Here is a 10,350-nt window from a genome sequence, read left to right as displayed (position 1 = left end):
TTAAGCTATTGCTGACACAAGTGTTTTTAGAGTGTGACAGAAATTTTGGACACAGCACAACTTAAGATAATGCAATTTTTGTTCGTGTGTAATTTCCTATTATAGAAACACTTTTTCTGCGGGGTGGGGGTGGGGATGGTTTCCTGTTCACTTACAGTATCATCTGCCGATTTATGGTGAATTAAATGTTAAATGTAACAGGATGCTCCTCACCGATATATCCCAGCAAGAGATCAGACATGCACAAAACATGCAAACAGTGTGTGAGAGCTTGAGGGAAACCTCCAATGAAAGTGGAAGCTGGTGCTGCTGTAACCTTTTGAAGTCCAATAATTCATCATATAGATTGTAACCCGAGGGTCTCGCCGGACTCCTTATTCACCACTATTTTTGATGGTAAACTATGCAGGTTGTCTTCACTTCTTTTCCCCATTTTGCTCATCAGCATAAGCAGCAAGAGAGAGGCCTGGATGCATAATAAGAAAAGTGAGTAAATCAATCCATTTTGTTTTGCTTTTCATTGAGAGAGCATATAAAAACTTGTTGTTATAGAAAACAATATTTAAGATTTCAGTTAATACAAAAACAAATGAAACAAAGATACTGTACATTTAAACTGATTTTTTTTTAAATAGAAGAATAAAAAGAAGAATTAAGAAATGAGAATAGGATACAACTAATGTTCTTTATTTTCCTGGCATGTCTTTTAGTACAATATTCTAATCTCGTTTCACTTATTTTCACCCCCCCCCCCCCAAAAAAAGAAAACAATTTGAAAACGTCTTTATGTTCCAATTGTATACAATAATCTCTAATACAGTAGAATATTTTAACAACGCATTGTCACTCAACCCCTCCATCCCGTTTCCGTTTTCTATCGACCTACGGATCAGGAATGCGTTACATGCGCAACGAACATGTGTGTATATTCGTGTTTGGTTTGGCTCGAAGGAAAGATTCCCGGCATGGCTCGAATTCCTTCGCACTGTGGCCTTCTGCCTGCAGCGTCGCAAGGACGTTCGCCTCACGCACAACACGAGAAGACACAGCAACAACTCAGCACATTTAGGGGAGGAGTTGCTATTGTTTGCGTGAAGCATTGTGTGTCTTCTTCAGCTGGCCGGTGTGAGAGAGATGTGTGATGGGCTGTTTGTGTGTGTGCGTGTGTGTGTGGGGTGGGGGGGGTTGCAAAGTGGGTGACAGGGATCACCAAATCGGGGCCAAGTGTCTCCATGAAGTCGCACAAATCTGCAGTTTTTATCAGCTGTGACTTATTAGAGGAGGAACTATAGACGATATATAGGGACTAAAGTGGCGTAATGCCGCGGAAACATCTGAGACTCATAAAGTCGTCGCAAAATGCAAAGCAGCTGATCATATCGTTGGAGTTATTGCATGCGTAGGTCATTCTTTGAAAAGAAATCCATTGCACTAAATCAACTTGACGAGGCCACCGCCAAGACCATCCATGCATTTTCTGGAGCGCTCGTAATCATTGGGCATGCCGACGAGCTGGCGCCTAGCCCATCTCACTTTTTGGGTCAAAAATGCGACCGACCTACTGCTTAGGTTGATTTGGTGCAAAACAACCCAATGTATTTTTATTTTTATTTTTTATTTTTTTCTCGAGAAACAAAGTTTGGTCAAATTGACCCAAATAGTGGGTCGGTACATTTTCGGACCCAAACTGGGTATCTTTTCACCCAGCACTTTTAATGAGTGTCGGTTGTTTTCCGAACCCGCTCGCTGCAGCAAATTGTTTTTTTTTTTTTTTTTTACCCAAAGTTGGGTTACTCATACAGACCCAGCAGATTGGGTTAAAAAATTGGATTTGGGCTGGTTGTCATTTTGGAGTGGTAGACTGAAGTTCAAGTGAATTGAATGTAACATTCTGGAGAAGCAATTGTGGCATCTGGATGGCGCACTTGGTAACTGACTTCAGGATTGGGTTTCAAATTGGTCACACGCAGAAAATCAATCAAGAAGTCAGGAGGTGCATCCTGTGTAAAAAACTATACCCAACATACTATATCATACAGTTGACTTGGGTGGTGACCCCATCTACATCTTCTTCACTCTAAAAACAATTGGTCAAAAAATAACCCAATTTGGGTCAAAAATGGGTCCCGCTGCTCGGGTCAATTTGACCCAACTTTTTGGGTTGTTTAAACCCAAACAATCTGGGTCAAAAAGGGGCCGACCTGGTACTTGGGTCAATTTGGGTCATATTGTCGACCTGGGCAGTGGATAGCTCCTTTTGTTTGACCCAAATTGTGTGATTTTTGACACAACTGTGTCGAAAATGTTGGTCATAAAAAATGGCATACAGATAACCTTGTAACCCATTTCTTGGTAGCTTTAACTAATCACTACAGGTAGTTTCTACGCCATGTTGGATTAAAATCTTGACCTAATGTACAGTGTTTCATACTCAGCCCAATGCGCTGGGTATAAATAAGCCAGCATTGGTTATTTCCCTCCAGTTTGGGTTACTTTTGACCCAATGGTTTTAAGAGCGTATGTTGTTTCCTGTTGTTTCTGTCTGAACGGGGCTTGACATGACAAGTGTAATGAGCCGAACAAGGCGGCGCGCTGCAAAACAATACAACCAACTGATCTAATTTGTCTCAACCGATTTATTTCGAGCCGCCCTTGAGTGGGAAATCTCACCCACGACGCACGCCGCTTTGCCAGAGACAATTAGTCCTAATTAGGGACTTTGCAGCAAGTGGAGGTGGTCTCTCCAGGTTACTTTCATCTCCTTCTGCGTTGCGTAGGCAACTCACTCTCATTCATAGCTCTTGACAAGCGGCTGTGGAAAATCTCACATGCCGGCTAATCTGAATTACAAATGCCTCAAAGCGTCTCCCGTCCAAATGAGACCGAGCAGAGTCTCGCCGGCGCGAGTCGGTCCTGTCTAATTGACGGAGCGGCGGCAAATCGTTGCCACCCGTCTAGGCGGGTCGTGATATTATTTAAGCAACACCCAGTTGCGAAAGTGATTATAATAAGGGTGATAATGTGGTAGCGGGCCTCTCTTCACTCCCGAGCCATCCCCCCCCCCACCCATGGTCTTCTCCATCCCCTAACAGATGCCTCCATCTATCCGTCTTCTCCGTTGACAAGCCAAGCCTTTTGAGCGTCCCCTCAGATGTGTGTGCGTGCGCGCGTGCGTGCGTGTGTCTGCGTCCATCTGTGTCTTCATCCTCCAGGCGACAGGACCAGCAACTTCTCCAAGCAACCCCCCCCCCCCCCATATCATGATATGAGTGCTTTAAGTTACAAATGTGGGTAAAAAAAAAGAACCCACAATTGGGTCATAAAGGGACCAACCGAACTGCTTGGTTTAATCATTGAAACCAAAATGTTGGGTTAAATTTAAAAAAAAGTTTTTTTTTATTATTTTTTTGCAAAAAGCACCCAAAATTCTTTTTTGGGAGGGGGGGGGGGTGTTGAAATGATTAACACAGTCCAAAAACAATTGAGGTCAGAACTGGATTGTTCCACTGCTTGGGTCAATTTGAACCATTATTTGGGGGATGATTTTGTACAAAATGGGTCAGTTAAATGATTTTTTATTTTATTTAATTTTTTTAATAAAACCATTAATGTTTTTGTTTTGTTTGAACATCACAACCCAAAAATTAGGTAGTAGTGACTTGCTCCATTTTGACTGTTTTTAGAGTGCACACAAAACCCCATATTTGGGTTGTGGATTATTCATTTGACCTTGACCAAACTTGGTTGAAATTAATAACCCGAAAATTTGGGTCAGTCTCCTTTTGACCCAATATGTTTTTAGAGTGCACAGGTTGTTAAACCAACCCTTTTTTTAAATTATTTTATTTACCCAACTGTTGCAATAACCATCTTTCCCAATTAAGATGAATGAAAGACTTTTTATTTATTTTATTTTTTTAAAGCAGGTCGAGGTGATTGTACACGTAATTCTCTTTGTTTTTAGTTTGACAGTAAACTTCAACTGGGAGCGACACTAAGCTGCTTGAACCTTTGAACGTTCTGAACTCCTGTGGCCAAGTTTGGTCCTCGAGAGCCACTGTCCAGCCTATTTTCCATGTCTCCCTCTTTCAGCACAGCTGAATCTAATAATGATCAGCTCATCAGCAAGCTTCGCAGAAAGCCTGATAACGATCCTGATCATGATGATCAGGTGTGTTAGTGGAGGGAAACATGGAAAACAGGCTGGATATTGTGCTGCTAATGTTAGTTAGCATTTGACCCCCATAAATCAATTTGTCTATATATTGAATTTGATTTGATTTCCCACTCAAGACAGCAAGAGGCCAAAATAATTGGATTTCCGTCAGCGCCTCAAAGCTACGTTTGACTCTTAGCAAATTAGCATGCTAAACTCATAGTGGGGAAAAAAGTGATTGATTTTTGGCTAATGAGTTTGGGGGGGGGGGTGTATCCCAAAGTCCTGTGAAATCAGAAATGTTAAGCAAAAAGATGAGTTGAAAGCATCACATAATCAAAGCATTTTTTTGCTTTGTGATGTCTTGAAAGTACAGCCCATTCGGTAAAAGTAAATATGTGACACCAACTTTATTTTTCACATCAAATAAGTATTTGTCGGAATGTTTTTTATTATTATTATTTTTTTTTAGAAACGATTGCTCCACAATTCTCTATCAGCTCGTCAAGGCTACATCTTCGCTGCGTTCACAAGGCAAGTGAGGACAGTCGACTTGAAGGCTGCAGAATTCTTCAGGTAAAAGTGCTGACATCTGTGCATCAAATATTTCATTTTATACGTAACACGACTTGCTTCTGGTTAAAATTGGGTACGCCGTGTACCGAGACTGGGCTGAGGAGGAATACATTTGGCGTGATCACGTGGCGTCAGGACACGAGGCTCTGAAATATGGAAACGACATTTAACACACACACAAAAAAAAAAAAAAAAAGCAGACAAAACAGAACCGCTGTCTCGGTTTAGACTTTTAGTTTCAAGGCACGGTGAAGTCAAGTGATTTTCGCGCTTGTGCTTCTCACCGCTAAAAAGTCTTCTCAATAGCGGGTCAGCGTGTTCTTGTTGACAAAAGGAACAGGTGCCAAAAGAGAGAGCTGATTAAATTACATGGAGGAGAAGAAATAATGTCGCGTTTCATAAAAGCCTACCAGCAATATTTGAAGCCGCAGCATTCAATGATATGTATTTTTTTTTTTTAACATCCCTTTATGTGACTCGCTGTGAGTGCGAACGGTTGTTTGTCTCTACTGTATATGTGCCCTTGCTGACTGGCTGGCGACCAATTCCGGGTGTCGTCCGCCTTTCGGCCCCAAATCAGTTGGGCAAGGCTCTCGCAAGCCTGAACAAGATATGCGAGGTTGAAATGGATGAATGGACATAGATACAGTAAACCCACAGTTTGATATTTTTTTTGTGTGTGGGTAGACGGAGGGGGGCGGGGGGGGGGGGTATCTGGGAGCATGGTTTTCTATGTATAATACTGTTGATGTCATTTGATAAATGTCTTCCAAAAAAAAAAGTTATACAAAAAAAAATTAATTGGGGGCCAAAAGGGGCCGATACACTACTTGGGTCAATTTGACAAAAAACATTTGGTTATTTTGCACAAAAGAAACCAAAAAAATTTGTCATTTTGTTTCAAACAACCCAAAAAAAATGGATCGTTTTGTACAAAACAACCTAAAAAATTGGGTCATTTAGTGGAAAAGAACCCAGAAAGTTCACTTAAAAAAAAAAAGCTAGGTAAATAACCCGAAACAGTTTTTTACAAAACAATTGGGCCATCCAATAGAAAATAACCGAGAAAGTTCATTCTCAAAACAGTTGGGGCAAAAATAACCCAATTTGGGTGTAAAAAAAAAAAAAAGATGCCAATTTACTACTTGGGTCAATTTGACCAAACTTTCTGTTGTTTTTTTAAAATTTATTTATACCAAACAACTTTATTTTTGTATTTTTTTTTCCAATGACAGACAGTCATGGATCAGCCCCTTTTTTTTCTCACCCAAATTGGGTTATTCTTGACCACTGTATCGCAGTAAACACACTCTCATCAGTCCATCTCAGAAGATGTGAAAGGTTACGTAACATACGGTAAAACGAGCGGCTAGAATACTTCCGCAACTATTGACAATAGTATGGCAATATAGGGTATGAAAAGTCTACACACCCCTGTACAAATACCAGGTTTTGGGGATACAAAAAAAAAAAAGCCAAAATATTAGAAACACCATTCTAACCCGGTGGGTAGTAGGTAATGTCTGGTCGGTGCTGCATTTCACTTTCCTTTATTTTCTTTGATCCTTCCTCGGGTCTCCTGACAACCTCACGACTCTAGCTGGATTCTGAAGTATTCGGTTTAGGTGAACGGTATGGGATTTTTAATAGGTTTTAGGTGAACTAATGAGTACACACACACTCACACGCACGCACACATGCACACGCACATGCACATCCTCACACACATAAAAAAAAAAAAGAGTAATGATGATGACATGTCAAATCGGTAAAATTATCGAATGAACAATACTGAGCTCTCAAAAAAAATAAAAAAAAATAAAAGAAACACCTTTCTCATGTGCAATGCTTCAAGAATGCTCAATAACATCGCCCCGCCAAGTATCAGTTATGTAATTGCATTCAAGTCTGCTCCCGTGAACCGTTATCGCTTCACCTCCCTGATCCGTCGCTATGTTACTTTCCCTCCTCATATCAACGGAGCCTTTCGTTCACCTCCGCGCTCGTCTCCGCGTTCTTCTGAACTTCTTCTGCTTGATTATTCCGCATAAATCTTCAGCCACTTTCTCATCCACACAAATATACCTTTTGCCCTTTTCTCCCCGCGTTCTCTTTTTCTTTCTCTCCGGCCTGCACTGACAGCGTCTTAATCCGGGATTGATTTTTTTTTACCCAGAATGCAATAAAAGTCACAGAGGGGGGGGAAGGAGAGAAGAAGTGAGCAACAGCGGTAGCGTAATTCGGGGATAGGCAAGGTGGAGAGGTGACCTGTCGATACGGCGCGGAGACATGACGTCCTGAACGGAAGCACGCTCGCCTTTGTATTCATTATTCTTCCCGCAATCATTTTTCCAGTGGTAATTTTCCAATTTGCTGCGTCACTGATTAAAATCAATATGGCGTTTAATGACATGCTGCTGTTGTTCTTGTATTTATGCTAATCGCTTATTTTGATTTTCTGCTCATAATGGGAAACATCCCCGTCGCCAATTACTGACAGGCCACATTGTGCAGCTGTAATTGCTCCATTCGAAATCACCGCAAACATTTTGCCGCGCGTATCTTCATTACAGTTTTGAAATTTGGGTGAAATTCAGGCTCGTGTCTTTCCAACAAGGGCATATTTTAAGAAAGGAAATGTATTGTGCATTTTTTGTTGACCAGTTAAAATGACTGTCTTTTTCTTGCTTAAATTAGCCGGTTTTGAAGGGCGGGGGGGGGGGGGGGGGGTCGTTCTGGAGCTAGGTAGTTACAACAATGCGAGTACCAAGAGTGAAGAAAAAAGCTGGTGAATGAGCTGTACGTTGGGCAGTGAACTCAGCACAACTCACTTTACTAAAAGCAGCAGTTTGGCAAATAGTAAAAGATTCTTGAAAAAAAAAGTGTGGGTTATTCATTTGACCCAAGTGTTTGGGTTGTTTCTTAAAAAGCAGAGTCAAATGAATCGCCCCAAAATGTTGGGTTGGTCCCTTTTGGCCCAATTGTTTTTAGAATGTGGGTTATTTATTTTATTATCATTATTATTATTTTATCCAGTCCGTTTTCAGCTTTGATGTGTTGCCGTGCAAATATTATTTTGTCCAATGCCTTCACAGTTTCCAGTGCAGGCGTTGACCACACACGCACACACACACACCATTGAAATCACCGCTTCTTCTTTTGGACAATCAAATTTTAGATTCACCCGATAGCAGGCGTGAATCTAAAATTTGAGTTTTAGCCATCCTCTAATTGGTTCAGCTACGTTAACTTCTGATTGGGCGAGCTTGACGTGCATCAAAGCTTAATTTATGATGGAGGATGATGTCGGACCGTGATTCAAAATTTCACTTTCAAGGCGCACTTTTCAAGAAAAACTGGATTTTATGAAGCTTGGCTTGGTCAACCTACACTGTTGCTGTGTGACTTGTTTCGAACCAGATTATTTTATTTTATTATTTTGTTGTGGTTTTCTGGGTGGTGGGGGTGGGGGTGGGGGGCTTTTTAAGCACTTTGTATTAGTGGAACAGTTAGCTTACACTGACTGCCTGGAGGAAAGAAAAAAAAATCTCCTGTGTGTGCATCAGCATGTCTCGTGAGTATGATGTGATTTATTGAAAGTTTTTATATTGATATATATTGTTTGTGAACTGCTGTATTGTTGTGCAGAGGTTTGAAGTTTGGTGATGTATTAAAAGATAAAGGTAACTTTTTTTTTTTTTTTTTTTTAATCCTTCATCCTCAAATCCATGAAATGCCTGTCTCGTCTTTAATGCCACATATATTTACTGTATATGGGTTTTTATTTAGTGACGTTATGGTGTTGTTAAAAGGGGGATTAGGTCACTTTAATGCCCACTGAAAGTCCACTGGGCAGTATAGCAACACTCAGGAACAGAACCGAACAAAAAACAAAATTGTTGTCCTGTATGGCTGGAATTGTTATTTTATTTTTCATTTTTAACTGAAACTGTACCTTTTGAAAATGAAGCATATACTTAGGTGGAAGGGTTAGAGGTTTACGCGAAACGTAGTCTGCAGTAGATGGATGTGAGAAGCATCTGGACTGAAAGCCAATCCCCTCCCATGTTGATGCGTGCGTTTGCCCGCCTGCGTGTGCGTGTGTACGTGTGTGTGTGTGTGTGAGGGAGGTCACCGGCATCCAGCGGGGTAGCAGCTGTCCTTCTTTTTCCTGTGCGGTCTCACAGATTACATGAAATGAACCTGTAGAAGGCCAGACACGCTGATGGGTGCCTCCCCAGACTAGGTGTCCATTGATCAGCCGAGAAGGTCAAGTCGGGTGGGGAAGGTCACCTGACATGACATGAGGAAGGACCCTGGAGAGGGTATATATATATATATATATATATATATATATATATATATATATATATATATATATATATATATATATATATATATAGCCTAGCAACAAAGATAGTTTTATAGTAGCGCCAAAATAGTCAAAAGGAGCTAAAGATGTGAAATCTCGCCCGCTTATTTCATCTAAATAGATTTTTTTTTTTTTGACGAGCTATTTCGAAGATGCTGCTCTGTACATTTACCACCACCATTTACTCTGGATGACTAATTCAAGGGGAAGACGATTAAGTGCTTCACACGAGATAAAAGGGAGAAAATGAAGAGGGGCTGAGGGGGGGGGGGGGACGTACTGCCGACTGGGAAATCGAGAGCAGGCGGAGTGTTTCTCCAGTTGGTTAGCCCGACATCTCCCCTGAGAGACAGAGGAGCTCCTCTAATGATTCTGGGTTTCATGTCGGGTCGAGATGTTTTTGATCAAGGGTGACGGGGGGGGGGGGTGGGATATAAGATTAGGGTGGATAGAAAGAAGGCGAGAAGAGGAACAGAGGAGCAATGACAAGAGATATGAGGGGTGTCTAAATAGGAAGACTGACGAGGGCTGGGATTTCCCTGCTGTCTGCTTGTTGATGAACTTCGGAGGAGAAGTTATATATGGGATATTTCCCAATCATCGTTCTCGAGACGTTGGCTCGAGCCAAAGTTCCGTGACTCACTTAGAGGGTTTCGTATGGCAAGAAAAACAAGTGTCAGCAGTTGTTGCGTACAGCTGTTGAGAATACACACACACGCACACACACACATTGTGTATACAGTAGCATTTGAAGAGCAAGGGCAAAGCAGCTTCCACTAAATATTGATTACATACTGTGACATGCATGTGGCCATGAAACTCCTCCACGTACAATAGGATTTTCCAGGGGTGGGCACATTTCTGTGTTCAAGAGCCACAATTGCATTATTATTATTATTATTTTTACAATAGACAGATAGGCCACGGTTACTTGTAAATAAGGTAAAAAATAAAATAAATTCAAACGTGTATAAAATAGACATGTAAAATAATTAGCTATTTTTCAGTTGTTGTCATTAGCTAGTTTAGCATTTTGGTCAATCAGTTCACAACTGTAACAAAGCAAAAGGTACATGTTTTGATTGCATAAAAGCCCGAGTTAAATACTTTTTGTCATACACAAGTACATGTATTTCTACTCAAGCACACAAAAATTTGACAACTCTACATATTGAAGGACGTATGAGAATGTCTTTAAAGTCCATGTACTTGTAGGCTAAGTAAAAATGTTCCACGAATGGTGCCA

The sequence above is a fragment of the Leptonotus elevatus genome, chromosome 19, assembly GCF_054856555.1.
Source record: "Leptonotus elevatus isolate MCC_2025b chromosome 19, RoL_Lele_1.0, whole genome shotgun sequence".
NCBI lineage: Eukaryota > Metazoa > Chordata > Actinopteri > Syngnathiformes > Syngnathidae > Leptonotus > Leptonotus elevatus.
This window is presented reverse-complemented; position numbering follows the sequence as displayed.